The 17,608-nt window shown below is 38.0% G+C and overlaps 1 long non-coding RNA gene across 1 annotated transcript in view; it reads right to left on the bottom strand.

Moving 5' to 3' along the window:
- LOC123784091 (uncharacterized) overlaps positions 1–17,608 on the bottom strand; it is a 784,838-nt gene that overhangs the window by 25,585 nt on the left and 741,645 nt on the right. Inside the window, exons 13-14 of the long non-coding RNA XR_015724218.1 lie at positions 5,384–5,460; positions 408–478 (exon numbers count right to left, since the gene is read on the bottom strand). This is a non-coding gene — a long non-coding RNA (uncharacterized LOC123784091). The remainder of the gene's footprint in view (positions 1–407; positions 479–5,383; positions 5,461–17,608) is intronic.

Here is a 17,608-nt window from a genome sequence, read left to right as displayed (position 1 = left end):
GGGGATATGTATCATTGTCTCTTTTTGCCTCAGGCCAATACTGGAAATGAGATGTTTCATTTCAGTGCATTTTTTCCAGTTGAAATTGTGTAAATAAATAGATTGGGAAAGACTTAATGAAATCATCGATAGCCCGGAGCCATCTATTGGCCCCATGCTAAGCATTTGGCATAATCAACTGTCTAAGAGATTGAAGTCCCAGGTACTGGGATTTAAGGTTATCATGAGCTCAGAGAAGGGGGGTCTACGAAGGGGTCGGCACAGTATCTTCATATACACGGGTGAGGTCAAATGAAGGGGTAAGGGATCTCGGGCATTTTAACCAATAAAAAGAAACGATATGGATAATTCAAATATTAAAATTCATATCTTAAAGAAAAACTAGATTAGAATTCAAGAGAACTTACTTTTCCTTCTGGTTTTCTTAACAACTGGTTGCCTTTGGATAAACCATATGATTTCTCTATGCCTTAGTTTCCTGGCAGGAAAAAAACAGTCGTTCAAAAAGGAGTCTTTTACTCACAACATTAAGGATTGCAGACAGAACAAAGAACGTAACAAAAAAATGGATCTGAGCACTTCATCCTCGCATCAACTGGGAGAGTAGTGTGTTTTTCTACTGCCTCTTACATTTGCATTTGAAAGAGTCCTGTGGCTATAATATGTTTGAACAATTAGTAGTTTGGAAGAGGGTTTCTAAAATGACCTCCAACACTGATGATAGCACAGCTATTTTAGATAAGATATGTAATTCTCAATTCTATCATTAATAACCTCTGTAAATGCAGCTTCCTGTGACACAAGGATTTTCTTTGGCACTGCTTTTCAAAGGAGAAGGACAGCACTAAAAGGGAATGAATGGAGGGAATAGAGTGGAGATACATAAGGTATATCACCTTGTTAGCGGAGAAAATCAACATGAGCGTTTGTATGCATTCAGAAACAAGTGAAAAAGAATGTGATTTGATAGCATTTGATAACTATTTGGTAACTTTTTCATTTAATGAGATAGATAAGAAAATACGTATATGAAAGTGAGAAAGCATTACTTCTATAGTGCTAATTAATGACAAATTATTTATAGAGCAATCTGTAGATTTACATAAACCATGTCTGTTTATAATGATCTTAAGAAACTCCTGGACTACATTTTTTGATCAGATGGAATGTTGCTTTTTGGATAGTATTTGAAAGGGGTGAACTTCTATCAGAAATATTTCATTGTTGTACCAAGATTTCATCACAATAAAATTGTACATATATTCAAAGAGAGTGTAAAATTCAGAAAATTTTTTTCCTATATGAATAAAAGAAATTAAGGGGCGCCTGGGCAGTTCACTCCGCTAAGTGTCTGTCTTTGCACATGAAAAAATGTTCAAAATCATTAGCCATCAGGGAAATTCAAATCAAAAACCACACTGAGATACCACCTTACGCCGGTTAGAATGGCAAAAATTGACAAGGCAAGAAACAACAAATGTTGGAGAGGATGTGGAGAAAGGGGATCCCTCCTACATTGTTGGTGGGAATGCAAGTTGGTACAGCCACTTTGGAAAACAGTGTGGAGGCCCCTTAAAAAGTTAAAAATTGAGCTACCCTGTGATCCAGCAATTGCACTAGTGGGCATTTACTCCAAAGATACAGACGTAGTGAAGAGAAGGGCCATATGCACCCCAATGTTCATAGCAGCATTGTCCACAATAGCTAAATTGTGGAAGGAGCCGAGATGCCCTTCAATAGATGAATGGATTAAGAAGATGTGGTCCATATATACAATGGAATATTACTCAGCCATCAGAAAGAACGATTACTCAACATTTGTAGCAACATGGATGGGACTGGAGGAGATTATGCTAAGTGAAATAAGTCAAGCAGAGAAAGACAATTATCATATGGTTTCACTCATTTATGGAACATAAGAAATAGCAGGGAGATCGGTAGGAGAAGGAAGGGAAGAATGAAGAGGGGGGTAAACAGAAGAGGGAATGAACCACGAGAGACTATGGACTCTGGGAAACAAACTGAGGGCTTCAGAGGGGAGGGGAGTGGGGGATTGGGATAGGCTGGTGATGGGTATTAAGGAGGGCACGTATAGCATGGTGCACTGGGTGTTATACGCAAGTAATGAATCATCGAACTTTACATCAAAAACTGGGGATGTACTGTATGGTGACTAACATAATATAATAAAAAAATATTATTATTAAAAAAAAGTGTCTGTCTTTGGCTCAGCTCATGATCCCAGGGTCCTGGCATTGATAACCCACTCAATGCAGAGTCTGCTGTCTGCTTGTTCCACTCCTTCTGCCCCTTTCCCTATTCACGCACGTGTGCACACTCTCTCTCTCAGATAAATAAAATCTTGTTAAAAAATTTTAAAAATAAAGGAAATTAAAATGGCATTTTATTGAAAAAAATTCTCATTTTATGACATTTTGACAAGGCAAAGAAAACTGGAATAATATTGTACCCCATTTACTCAATTTCCAACTTCTTCAATGGGAAATATTTTTTAAAACAACCTAATCCTGAATCCTTAACTGGAATCTTGAAAATAATATTCTCCCCCAAATATTCAGTTTGTATTATGAAATATTTTATAAAAGAAATGAGACACTTTTGGAACACAATAATTCATGCCTGAAATTCCCATTCATTCTCACATATTAATGTGTAGAAGAGTCCTCCCTGCGTGGCTACTTTGACTGCTCTTCTCAGTGATGGCAAAAGGTCATACTGTTTTAAAAGGGCAAACACATAAGCACAAATGATTGTGTTTTGCTGTAAATAATTAAAGATGGCAAAACTATTAATCTGTTTAACCAAGTCAATCAAACATTAGGATATATTTTAAGAGCAACTGGAAGGGAAGTTGTGTTTCTGGGTACATGCACCCAGAAAGGTTCCACATCATTTTGTGAGGAAAAACTGATTTCCATTTTATCAATTCCCCAAGATAAATGTGGGTGAGCAAAAGAGGGGCTTTTAGAAAAATCCCTAATCAGAACAGACTACAGGACTCTGTGAATCCTGAACAGCTAATTGAGGAAACATGTTAAGCCAACTGAAACTCAGTTATTTAAGGTTATTAAAAGTTTGACATAGTAAACTAAACAACATGTAAAATATGATTTCAGTTACTTAAGGGGAAGAAAAAGTATCTACCTGTAGGCAAAGAGGTACAGTCAGACCAAATTACCTAATAGTATTTCCACTTAGTCACCCAGTGCAGATGGCATGTCCTAGTTCTTAAGAGCTATGTTTTGTCTTCTCGGAGTCAGAAGATTGTGACTATCCTTTGTTGTTGTTATTGTTGCCCATTTAGAAATGGTACATCTCACCTTATCTGAGCAATCAGAAAGTCACCTGATTAAATAAAAGATTTCAAGTATTGCGACACATTAATAGATTAATATCATAAACTCTGAGAATATTTCAAAAGTTAGATTTGAACCAAGAGAGAACAGCCAGAAAGTAAAAACCAAAACCAAGATCACATCAAATGCACTGGTGTAAATCCATCTATGGGCTCATATTCTCTCTTCTGGATGTATTTCAAACACTATATTTTGAGATGGTTGGATGCTTATTTCAAAAGATAATTCAATTATTGATTAAAAAGTTAATAAACTAGTCTCACATATGACTCTATAATATTCTTCTGCTTAACCACTAAACTTGCTTTCTTTTCCTCCCATTCACCTCATCCCACATAGGATCCACAAATTCCAAGTTAGAATCAGAGCTCACTGATGTGCTCCCAAAGTGACAGAGAAGGATTTTCCTTCCCTTCGTTGAGTCAGTCTCCAAGGCAGATGGCTGATTCATTGCACCTGTAACCAATTAGCCATTCAAAACAACTGATTCTTCACAGTAAATTGTTGCCTTGCCAATCTGAGAAGCAGGTGCATATTCAATGGCTAAATAATCCAAATACAAAATTCTTTAGATTAATGTGCAGAAAAATATGACCAGTTATAATAATTCCATTCTAAATTAAGAATTTAATTATTTCAGGTTTTGAATCACAGCTTTGAGAATTTTCTTTTTTTCATTCTGATATTTGGCTACCAAATTAAGCAGATGTTTTTTCAATGAAAATTAACTTTCTTTTTCAAAGAAGACTTTGAATTTTATTTTTCTTCTTTCTTAAAACAATGAATTTTGATTACAATATAACTATTGAAACATATTACATTATGTAATAATCCATTTAAATGATCTGCTTCAAAGCAGTTACCTTTCTATGGAAGATTTCACTTCCAGCCCAGGCACCATAACTAACTCTATGGAACTGGGTACAACGTTGCCACTCTTGTGTGTTATACAATGAGAATCTCTGCAGATTATTCTCTCACTACAGTGCTAATGTTACAGACTTTCATAGGCTTGAACCATTTTATTCTAGGAAATTATCCAATAAAAATTTTCACCTTTGAATATCGAGATGGGTAAGCCAGAAAAATAATTTTTTTTTTTCTTTCTGGGCGGCAGATGCCTAAAGCGCCACTAAACATCTCAACTTCTGGCTTCTCTTTCCATCAGAATCATGGCATGATAAGGAATCACTCCCAAGAGGAGAATCAGAACATATTTAGTTGGCACCAAGATCTTACATCTTCCCATCCCAGGAATCAACCTTCAGGGTACATATAGGGGAGGACCATGAACACATTTCTAAAATTAATAAGAGATTTCCAAACACCTCAAATGAAAGTTTTGTACAAGGAAGAGATTCTATGTGAAAGGAACTAGAACTCTGACTACATCATTGGAGGACAGCATCACCCTCCTACCCGACACCTGGGCTGGACACACTGGAGACACTTTCAATCCATAGCTCCCATTCTACATCTCACGTGTCTCCAATCATCTGGATTGTATTTTCTACATATTTCCCATGATTTTCATTCCTACTGTCAGTATTTTGATGCCCTTGTGTTCCAACTGATTTATTCAAAGTAGTCACATATTTTTTTTTTCCATTTGCTTATCCAATAAATGTGAATTAAGTATCTATGAAGGGCCAGGCACAAGAAAGAAAATGGTAAATGAATAATAAGGCAGACATGGTATCTGTTTTAATGGAGTTAATAGGTTGAGGCAGATACTGACAAATAAGTCAACATTTACAGGTTAGTCCTAATCCAGACTTGAAGATCATGAAGGCTTCCTGGAATAGGTGAATGTCTAAACCAGAACTTAGTGGTAAATCCCTTCTCTAATTAAGCAAAGAAAGAGGGAATAATCTGTTTCATGTCTCTTGATGCTCAGTGTCAACCCCCACAATGCGGGCTTACAGCTTTATGTCCTCAACAATACTCTAGCCCATGGCTATCCTCTGTTTATAGATTCCCTGTTATCTCCTGAAGAAATTACACACCTGAGATTAAGTTTCCAGTCTCATCTTCTCCAACAAAGAGCACGACAGTACAGTTTCACCGTAGTATTAGTCCTTTGCTGAAAAATAGGAACAGTTAATCTATTTTCTTTTGTTCGTGCTATCTCCTTATACTGGAATGCCTCACACCCTAATGCCTCTTCCATCATTTGAAATCCTACTTATCTTTAAATGTCTGTTAAAATATCATCATCTCTACAAGCTTTCAGTAGTCCCTTCATTCATAATTAGTTGCTTCTTTTTCTGAAATTCCACTGCCCATTCTTTGCCCCTCGATCATATAGTGTCTATTTTATTCTGTTTCAAATGGCAGTTCTTTGCTTATACCTGAAGCTTAGACTATTCTAGCCTTGTGGAAGGCTCTGCCCTACCCTTTTAGAATTCCTACTTCCTATTCAAGTCTAGACAATGTCTTCCCTGTTAACTGCTTTACTGCCACTGTGAAAATAGAATTGCCCACAATTTCCTGTCTCCCTGCGAGTAGCAGAGGTAATTAGATACCAGACATTTGCAATGGCGTTCCTCACTATCAGGGTTCCCCTTGGCATCTAGAATTTGACCTTGCTTATGCTTCATTTCTCCTCTCCTGCCAAGTGCCCTAAGCTTCCTGGCATCACTTTTCCTTTCCACTCTATGGCATTGTGGATAGCCTCCCATTTAGAATAATGGCTCTTTTGCCATAGGAGAAAGAAAATCGTTTTCCAAATATGACAGAACTTTCCAAGAGATGGACTTGCCGTCAAGAAATTCTGAATTTTTTAAAAATCTCCTGAAGAGAGATATGTTTTTTTTAAATGTAAAACTCCTTAGATAAGAAAATCATGTCAGGCTATAGCAAATTTGTTTTTTTCTAATATTCTTCTGCTCTCTAATCTTGTCCCTTAATAGTCCCTGACATTGAGAGTTGTCATCACAGGGAACCCTTTCTAGGGTTAGATGGATACCCTTCATCTCAGACTTGGGTAAGGATGTTAATATTTGAAGAGAACTGACTCCTGGTCATAATATCCCCTTTACAGTTGCCCCAAAGAATACGAGGTGCCTTTTGCAATGTGAACTCCTGGGAATCCCAGGACTCCTGACGGCCTGGAGCCGCTGAAGTAGGCTCCGGTTGCACACATCTCCCTCTGCAACTAGATTATGCCTAATTCTATTTTGCAAGTCTCTCAGCCCTATGGAAATCTTGCCTAGGGTGGTGTTTGTTCACAGTAGGTACCTAATAAATGCATGCTGAATTGAATTTTCTCAGGAACAAACATATGGCATAGATGACTAAAAAGTGAAAATCCTCTATAACATATTGCATTGCCATTTAAGGGGGGGAATCTTGTTAATGTTCATGGTGACAAGTTTATGTCCTGAAACATGAGATCTGATTAGCTTTTTTATTTTAGCTCTCATAGCTACTAGTTTTATTGCTGGTCATAAAATTATCCAGCTCATTTTGGAATTCAGCTGCAAAATAGAACACTTTGACCTCCTGTGATTATACTAGTTTCCGTGAACATATGACTTCATGGCAGGGGTTTTACTCAAACTAGAGTTTGGGAACCTTAGGAGGTTTTGTTGACGGAGTCTCATAGGATCTCAGGGATGAGAACACTTTGGGTGCATTTGACTGCAGTACCAGCAAAAAGTAGAAGTTTTCTTGTCAAGATATTATCTTGTTAGCTGGGATCTTGTACTCCTAATGGCAAGATCATGGATTGAGTTTTTGTATGTCTATTCCTCAGCCTTGCGCTGCACCCCTAATCTATGGTCCACAGATACTCATCATTTACTAGGAACCCAGGAGCATCAACTTGAAAGTCCATCAATAATTCATTTCATATATATGTTTCTAGCACCTGATAAGTGTTCTGAGCTTCTTTTGTAGATAAGAAACTAGCAGCAACACTCTAGGATTTAAAAAAAAAAGTAGACACACAACTTCTAAGGATTGTGGTAAGGTCTGACACTGCTAAGATACTTTTATTGTCTAACTCGCAGCCTATCAGATCGATGACCTTTTTTTTAAAATTATGGAAGTATAATTAACATACAATGTTGCCTCAGTTTCAGGTGTACACTATAATTATTCCACAATTCTACACATTTCTTAGTGCTCATCAAAATAAGGGAGCTCTTAATCCCCTTTATTTTACCCATTCTCCCAATATATGGCCATTTTGAGAGAAAATCAAGCATGGGAAGTTTCTATAGCCTGGACTGAGGTCATCTGGCTTGATCAGGAGAAATAAAGGGCAACTGGAGTCTCTAGACCTAAGTCAACTCATTTACTAGGCACCAGGACTCTAGGCTCCAGTAACCATAAAGTTGAGTCCAACCTACAGTTTAAAACAGGTGTGTCAAGATACCTCATGAAATGGGGAGGAGATTTGCTTCCCATCCATGACTCCTGGCACTACAATTGGGGAGGCGGTGACAAGTTATTCCAACAAGTAGTGAGAGCAAGCTGCCACCATCCCATACTAAGAATTGCATAGAGGTTTCCTGCAAAATCAGGAAGTCTTGATTTTAAAAAAGGATATATTCACAGGACCTGGAAAAAATGGGGTTGTGGGGGTAAGGACAGCCACAGTGCTAGAGGAATTGGGCAGGGTTCCACATTATCAAAGCTTTTTCACTGTTGAGGGAAGGGGGTAAAGAAAAAGTGACTTCCTTATACATTCGTCTCCTCATACAAATAGGAACAATGGAGGAGGCACCACTGTCCTCCCTTAGAATCTGCTCAGATCTGCCCCACATTTGCCAGCCAAGCTTACTACAGGCTCCAATGAATAAAGGAATGTATTCTTGATAGAAAGATGGAATGTGTGGCAGGATTACTGGGTTCAACCCCAGAGGCCACTTTTGTGAAAGCTTCTCTTTTAAGAATCTCCAAGGCTTTTTCCTGTCTAGGTCTTTCCAAATTTGCTGTAGCAAAACAGGACAAGGAGTTTCTGAAAGCAATACATGGAGATAATGTGAAGAACAGTCAGAGAAAACAGCAACAATCCTGATGATTCCTACCTCTGCACCCCCTCCCCGTGCCACACCAGTATGATTTTATTTGTTCCCTTGAATATCTACACTTTCAGCATCATTTCCCCTCAGAATACCAAGTGCCCCAGCTGTGTGAAAAATGATATGGACATTAAAAAGTTTTTCCATCATTAAAAGTAATTACGTTCATCGTGTTTTGTTTTTGTATATCTTAATTTAGGCATCCTTCATTCCTGCACTGTGTTCTTAGGAGCATGAACAATCTCAGGGATAAATCACAACTCAGGATTACAGAGCAGACACATGTGCGTGCACACACACACACACACACTCAGATCTGTTGCTTTATTGCTGTAAAGAGCTCTCTGTCATGCATACCTGTATTCTACCACATTTTGCCAATTAGGCAGGCTTCTCTGCCACAGTTAGAGATAGAAGGGTTTAGCTGATTTTTTCTATGAGATGACCCCTCTCACTGATATGATCCAGAACTGAAAAAGAATACAGATATTGTCAGGGGGCCCAGGGTCATGGAAGGTTCTGGGAGGTTTAAGAAGGTTGGGGCTTATGCCCAAGACTATTGTGAGTTCCTGGACCTTTAGGCATTGGTCTGGAGGACATAGTCTTCACTGGATTGGTCTACACACATAAAGTCATGTGGTGGAAATTTTTCAGATTAGCTCACATTTTAAAAGAAAATGTCCACACTCTTCCTAAAGATATAACATGAAAGTAAATCTCCAGTATGTAACTCTTGAGAATTATGCACACCCTGCTTACTTTTTTACTGAATCGATTAGATAAGAGTGAGTGGGCTAAGGACTCAATTTCTCACCTTATTCTAGTTGCAGTAAAGTGGTAGCTAATGGGGAAAAAAAAAAAAGTGTTTACCTGACATTGGTGAAATCTGTGCACACTGACCAAACTGCCATTCTGGTGAAATGGTCCAAATGCAATGTCACATGCTGGTCACATATCACTAATTCTGAGTTTCCTGTCTCCTAAATTCTTCCACCTTATCCTGTTCTATCTTTCTATTTCCAAGAATTTCACAAATTTTTATCATTAGTAGGTTTTGGATAGGCTAGAGTCTTTCTAAATATGCCACACTGGATTTTTTTTCAGATTTCCTTAGGGATTTAATCTTCTCAGACTTCTTAGGTACAGAACAAAAAGAGACAAGAAGCTCAAACAGAGAGGTTGTACAGCACACAAAAGATTTTTGAACTATGAGCCAGGTCACCTCTCCTTTCAAACATGGGGAAGGGCTGTAACCCTAGCTTGCCAATTTCCCTATAGGCATTTTGTAGCATGCAGGAGACTCCTTGTTTTTTAAGTCCTCCAGGATTTCTCCTGCTGGTTGAAAAAAAACCCATATCAAGTGGACATTGTCTAATAGAACTCTAGATTGTTTATAGCAGATAAAGGACTGTAAGCCTATATTTACTAATAGAAAAGTGTGCCTTATGGAGAACAATAATTTACGTGGAGGGAGAAGAACATAAAGTAAACCAGCTTATATGTTTTCATAAAGTTAATTTTTTTGTGATTATTTCTTTGTAAAGTAGAAAACTGAGCTCCTTTTATAACAATTAGGTGTTTCCTTTAGACTTCCTTTTTTCTCCCCACAGGAAATAGGAAGAATAATAATAATAGAGAGAGAGAGAAAATTGAAATAATTTCTATCTACCTATATTTAATCAGGATATGCTAGGTGTTATGGCTTAACACAACAAAGACTAATTTCTTCTTCACAGGAAAATCTCCAAAATAACAAGTCTGCTTGAAGTAAGGGGGTCCACCATCCTACAGCTGCATCATCTGGAATACTTTGCGTCCCTGATCACAAAACAAGGAAGAAAGTGTTAGAGGTCTCACCCTAGCGATTCAATGTCATGGCCTGCAAGTGACACAGACCACTTCTGCTAACAGCCCTTAGCAGAAATTGGCTATATGAACAAGATTAAATGCAAGGACAGGTCGGTTTACTCTTCCTTTTGGCCCAAAAAGAGGTGTAAAAGTTGTATAGGTGAGCTCTCTACTTCCACACTACACACTCTCTTTTTCCCAAACCCCCTTTTACTGACCATATCTAGACTTATCTTAGCTAGGAAGGAGATCAGGGACGAGGATATGGAGATATTGTCAGGAGATGTTTGGGGTGATCTCAAGCAATTTTTACTAGCTCAGAAGTGGTATGGAGTTAACAGCATCAAAAGTACTAAAACCTTATTTCTGCTGCCTTTCCATTTCATTTCCCAGTACACATGTGTCTCATACTCTTAACCTATAAGGCAAACTACTAAATATGTTTTATAGAACCATAAGATTAATAACATTTGCATATAAGAAATATTGTTTAATATTTGCATTTTAATATGTAATCCTCAATTGTTTCTTGAATAATTACTCTACTATAATCACTACTACTTCTATTACTATTACTACTAAAACTACTATTACTATTAGTTAATATTTATTAATAACCCACTGAGCTAAGCAATTTGCATATGTGTAATTTTCAAAACAAGTCTATGGTAGAAGTATAATTATCTCTATTTTATGGTAAAGAAATTGAACAAAGAAATTGTGTAACTTGTTAAATAATGAACGCATCTATCTGACTCCAAAGTCCATGCTATTAACCACCATAGGGAATAGTGAAAGTAAGGGAGAATTTATCTTCATGCCATCATGTGTAATGAGCTTTAATACCCAAGATCCTAGGGTAGCTCTGTCAATTGATGAAAATGTCTTGCACAAACTTAACATGCTGTGAGGATTCAAATGTTTAATGCCACCAACATCTAACATTATCTTCATAAGTAGGATGGAGATGGATATTAAATATTGATTTGAATTTGGAGCTGTTTTCTGAATCTCAAAGCAACTTATTTTCTGAATCTCAAAGATATCTTCAAATTCTTTACTACCATCATATATTGCCATAGATAACAAGGCACTTCACTAATTTAGGTGTAAACTCCAGTAACTCATAGAAGTTCAAGAAGTCTACGCCCCATTTCTTTGTGCCCAATCGGTTGATAGTTTGCGCTCTTGATTAAACATGTATGGAGGGGCATCCGCGTGGCTCAGTCTGTTAAGCATCTGACTCTTGATTTCAGCTCAGCTCATGATCTCAGGGTTGTGAGGTGGAGCCCCATATCAGGCTCTACAACAGGCTTTGTGCTGGGCGTGGAGCCTGCTTAAGATTCTCTCTCTCTCTCTGCCCTGCCCCCTCCTCTTTCTCTCTCCCTCTCTAAAGAAAAACAAAAACCAAACAAAAATGTATGCATGTGTGTATATCAAAGTGTGTATATATATATTGTATATTATATATGTATATATTGTATATTGTATATATTTTTTTCTCATTTTGAAAACATCTTTTAAATCACATCTTCCTCATAATGTATATGAAATAGTACATATGACTTCCAGGACACACTCATGTTCTGGGAATTAGGAAATATATGTCGCTTGTTCACTATTAATCTCTAGAATTTAGCAAATCAATTTGTTATTATTTAATATTATGCTAGATTTTTAGCAAATTTGTTACATTACAGTCATTTACTACTAAGCTAGACATATCCTCTTTTATGTTTCCACTGATCTTTTCCTGAACAATCTCCTAATTGTGCTTATTTTCCTACATTACTTACTTAAAAGAAACATGTATAACTATCTATAAATGATTATGAAATGTATCTCTAAGGAAAAAATATTGAAGTGAAGAAGACTATAGATATTTATACCCAACTTTTTTTCAAAGAGATTTGAAATAATTTCTGAAATTTATATACTGCGCTACCATAGAAACAGATAACAAGAATGAGCAAAGGAGAAAAATAAGCAAAATGGAAGATGAGATTGGGGCAAAGGTTACCCAAAAATGCGTATTTAATTTCTTTAAATATAAGTCATTAATTTGACTGTGAGTTTCCTAATAGCCAGAACAAAGTGAAAAATACTACAATTTTAAAATTAGTGAGTCTATAAGAAGATGAAATATAGTTGGTCTGCAAAAGCACAGTTGACACATGCATAAAAATGCTGATTTCTTAGAGGACATGTACTTATTTAAACCATGTTGTCAATTGGCAAAATATTTTTATTATTCTTTTTTTGTTGGAGTGATTGGTTTTTAGGACATAGAAAACTCTTTAGCATCATTACTTTAGAATCACATATTAATTTTATAATGAAACTATACTGAAGGATCACCCATTACATACACCAGACTTGTCTATAAATGGCATTTAATGGTTCCCAACACCCTAATCCAACTTCAAAGTCTGCAAATATGCCATGATAAAGGATATTCAAAAAGCGAGTGACAGACTTTGAAGGCAATTTACAAAGAAGTGTTCAGAAATATTTTGAGTGATGTTGATTTCATAGGAAGAGTCATATAAGCTTTTAAGGTGAATATTTGACGGAGATAAATGCTCGTTAAGATGGTTTTCAGTGTTTTATGTGCCCAAATAATTATATTAGGTTGTGATTATACAATATATGGCAGTCCAGGATAAGCAAGATATTTGCACAGCTTCGTATTTAGCTTGGGGGTGCAAATAATTGGTCCTTGCTCTCAATAAATATATTCTTAGGTTTTCATATGCTTCTTTATATATGTCTTTTTCCCCCCCCTTTAACTGGAGAAAGAGTTCCTTTAGCCAAGGAAGAATAATTGCTTTTTCATTTTACCCTTGGCCACTATCAAAGCTCCTGTTAGGTGCCAACAAATACTTGTTGGATAAATGAACTATTCTCTGATCCCCTGAAACACTAGCAAACTGCCCAGCTTTCTCGTCACATGCCATGTACAGGTGTGGCCTCAGAACACATTCCCACATATCTTTTATTGAAAATTCGGCAAGTTAATAATAAGGAGATGTGAAATATATTAAATGTCTTTATAATCTCTTTCTTCTGTGCCTCGGGTAAATGTTAATCTGAGATTCTGCAATCTGCGTGACTGGTATAGATGACAGCATGCGTAATTTGCTGATATTATTTTCTCAGGCTATTAAGCTCTGCCCAACCTTTTAAGAATATTGAATTGGAAGATCATGTTCCCACCATTTCAGGAAATTGGTAGTGTCACAGCCCAACAACTTGAGAAAATAACATTATTTTAGAGGGGAGGTTAAAAAGAAGAAAACGCAACAAAAAACTGTCCTAAGCCCTCGAACTGGAAATATGTGTCCAGTGGACTCAAAATTTTGTCAGTGTGAAAAAAGCAGCAAAAAGGATACCACTGTGATTTATTTAACTCATTAATTCTCCTTTAAAGGTCTTTGGTGTGCAAAGTGCTAACAGTAAATGTTAACCCTTTAGTCGTCTCATAAATGAACAATTTCCCCTGAGTGGGGTGGGGAGGTTCGGGGTAGAGGGAGGAACTGCTTTGTTCACAGTGGAAAACTACTTCGGGAGGATTTAGGAAATGCTAAGTGCAACGGCAGAGGAGGAGGTCTCTTTAATGAAGACAATTTAATCAAGACCACAAAGGACCTTATTACACAAACGGTTTTTGAATACAGAGAAGTGGAAAATGCTGCAAGAGTGGTCTTTAGTCTCGATGACCTTTCAAAGTGGGAAATACGTGAGTTAAAACTTCGCAATCTGATGGTTCTTCCTAATTAAGGGTGTGACTGCAAGGGAGAAGGTAAAGCAGCTTCCAAATAATACCGGTTTCCTAGCAACCACAGCTCCAGTGGTTTAATGAGATTTTAAATGCAAACAATAAACCTCCAGTATTGAGCTTGAAAGGGGTGTTAAATACCTTGGGGCAAACAGTGCAGTTCTTCAAAGGAAATGCTCTTCTGAGGCTGTGGGCAATGCTAGCGTCTGTTTCAAAGCCCTCCATGCACTCAGGGACCTACAATGCTGTACATCAGCCCTGAGTTACAGGGGGTTTAGAGTACATGCTGATGCGCTGTGGACCCCGCTTTCCCTGCCAGGAAACAGACTTTGAGAGTTGGGTGGTTAACCTGATGTGCGCCTGTAAGGATTGTTTACTACTTTGTATTTTGCAGCCTAATTTATTAGATGGTGAGTATATTTTTCAAAAGTTTGCTTTTCCTCCATTTTCAGTTTCATTTAGTATTATCATTTTCCATTTTCTAAAACACAGCCTCAAGGGAGTCAATCTAAGAAGATTCTGTAGAACACCTTTAGCACAGCCCTCAAAAGCAGCATGTTTTCAAGGCAGGTCTCATTCATATAAACTGATCCATATGAGCAAATATTAAAAATGAGTGAATTTGAGCTCCTTCAAAACTTCTCAGTTAATTGCATAATATCCTCCAATACCTTATGGACATATATGGAGTTTCTAGGAGCATGACTGGAAAGCAATTGATTTATCTACGGTTAAGTCTCTTGCAGAAGAGGCCCCTGACTCTCCTCAAGGGAAAACTGAAAGACAATCAAAGCCATGGAGAAGGCCCCAGAGTCTCCCGTCTGAATCTAGTCACAATGAATCATGGATGGGTAGCCACTGAACACACAAGAACACTTCCCAGGAAAAGAAGTACATTATTCGGTTGGTGAATGGGGTAGAGGGCTGGAAATCCTATTTTAGGGGACTTTTTAAAAATTAAACGTTCTATTTCAAGATAATTATAGACTGACATGCTATTGTAAAAAAGCAGTATGGAGAGATCCTATGTATCCCTTTTCCAGTTTCCTGAAGTGGAAGTACTTTCAAACCTTGATGCAATCAGTTTATCCAGGAACATCAATGGAGCTCTAATCAAGCCAGCCAGCCTCCAGAAGAGCTCTTCATTTTGACAGTTCCACATATGAACGAAGCTGGTGCTCATTAAATCTCCCTAGCACTCCCAGGTGCAGCACCGCTAATTGGTAGTCCACCAGGGAGCACTACATTAAAAGCAGACCAGGGGATTCAAGAGAGGAGGCCCCCGGCAGTCAGGAGGGAACTCTTGTCATTTCTTTGTCAGATTTGAATCAAATTATTTTGGGGGCTTGGTAGACATGTATCTCCCTGCTGCAGGTGGGATTCCCTGTAAATAACATTTTGAGATTGGAGATGATTAGGCAGGAAATTTATTAGGGAGAGCTCTTGGGATCAACACTTGGGGAAAGGAAGGGTAAGAAGTATTGGATGAGGAAGAATATTAGGCTGCATATGATTTCACCAAGGGGCCTTTTAGAGTTGTTTTGCATTGTGATGCGGGAGTTAAACCTTGACTCATTATTGAATGCAAGCTGCTCATTAGGAGGGGATGTGATTTTGGGGTTGGCAGTCCAAGGCAATTTACAGAAAGGACCAAGGGCTGAGGTACGTCAGCTGGTAGTATTCCCAAAAGCCATAGGTATAAATACCTCAGTTCTAATGGAAGATTCAGGCCTTATAGAACAGCATCCACTATAGTATACCCCTTGATCTGGTCAGATTTACTCCTCCATAAATATTTTGACTTAAACAGCTAGGTTTGTGGTTATGATGGGTCTCTTTTACTGGGTCAGATCTATGAGAAAAAGGTTGGTGGCATGAATAAAACCCATGGTACTACAACGGATCTTTGGGCTAATTAATGCTTACCATCTCCCTCCTCTACCATCTACTCTGAATTCCCCTCATCTTCAGCTAGCATCTCTGCTGGTCTTGGATCTGTGGGCACCAGGCCCTTCCCAGAATGTGACTATGGCACTTTTCCATTTATTGTTAAAATAAGGTAAGGGAACCCACGATGTATGCAGGTAGATCACCTGGGAACCAAACATAGGCTTTCTTGTTCTAATTGAGTTAACAGCAACCTTATCTTCTCCTGATTATCTGAGTCAGTTTGTTGCCAGGATGCTGATTCCTCTTCCTGTGTACTTGTCTTTTGAGAGCCCAGATGACACCCGAGGTGATAGCTTATACACAATAGGACTCTTTGTGTGTCCCGTCATAAAGTACTCCCTCTTTGGGTATGAGGACTTTTAAATCTATAAAGCACAGAGTTGTGCAGACAGAAAACACAAATTCCCAAGATGGTCAGCAGGAGTGACAGTAAATGGGACCACCCTTCCTTCCATCCCTTGATTTTTGAACTCATATAGTCTAACTATTAAGGACAAAACACCATATAAAGGCTACTGATTTAGTATAGAGGTTGGCAAACTATAGCCCTTGGCTCAAATCCATCCTGTTGCTTATTTATGTAAATAAAGTTTTATTGGCACTCAGCCACACCCACTCATTGACATATTTAAGCCTACTTTCACACTGGAGTGCAGAGTTGAGTAGTTACAAGAGAGACCACATGACCTGCAAAACCTAAAACCTTTATTATCTGTCTCTTTCCAGAAAAGCTTTACCAATTCTAGATCTCATCTGTACACGGCATCCTGGAGGATGGTGCCCCATCCTTCAAGGAATCCTGTTCAAGCTGGCCTCAGTTTGTCTTCAAAAGTCCTTTTCTTTGCTCTATCAGGCTGACAGCCTCTGGGTGGTATGCTTTGTAATGTGGGCAGTGGATCTCATGGGAATGTGTCCACTCCCGTACCTCTTTTGCTCTAAAATGGGTGTCTCAACCTTACATGATATTAAGAACCTGATCTGGTTCTAAGTGTTGTGTAAGACTGATGAGTCACAGACCTGTACCCTTAAACAAATAATACATTACATGTTAATTAAAAAAAAGAAAAGAAAAATATCAAATTCTGCATTCCAATAAACGTTGGGATGTTTCTTTCTAAAAAATAAGAAAAAAAAAGAACTTGTTCTGGTGGATCATTCTGTAAGCCCTTGGATAGTGGTGCCATTTGATATCCTGAAGTCAGGAAAGGCAAACTCATCCTCAGAAAATAGTCCTAATCTTGCTAAAATAAGTCACTGCCATTGTAGAGTAAAAGGGGTCCAGTATAGTTAACCTGCCACCAAGTGTCTTCATTTTCTTAAGGGATGGTGCTATATTAAGGACTCATTGTTCATCTCCATTGCTGACAGGTTGAAGGTTCAGTAGTGGTAGTAGCAAGATTAGACCTGATGAGTATGAGCCCATGCTCTTGGGTCCAGGCATAGCTACTGGCTACTACAACGGGGCTGGATGATATCAATTGACTAAGTCATTTTGTCTACTTGGCTATTTAGTCCCTCTTTCATGATGGGTGTTGTCTGGTGCTATTAACATGCAATGAAAAAATTTTCACGTTCTATGCCCACTCCCATAGGTTCATCTATGAGCCTTTGCCCTAGAACTCCTC

Source organism: Ursus americanus, chromosome 4, assembly GCF_024610735.1.
Source record: "Ursus americanus isolate L20-20 chromosome 4, mUrsAme1.1.p, whole genome shotgun sequence".
Classification (NCBI taxonomy): Eukaryota; Metazoa; Chordata; class Mammalia; order Carnivora; family Ursidae; genus Ursus; species Ursus americanus.
Note: the sequence above shows the minus strand (reverse complement) of the source record. Positions and strands in the feature narration are given on the sequence as shown.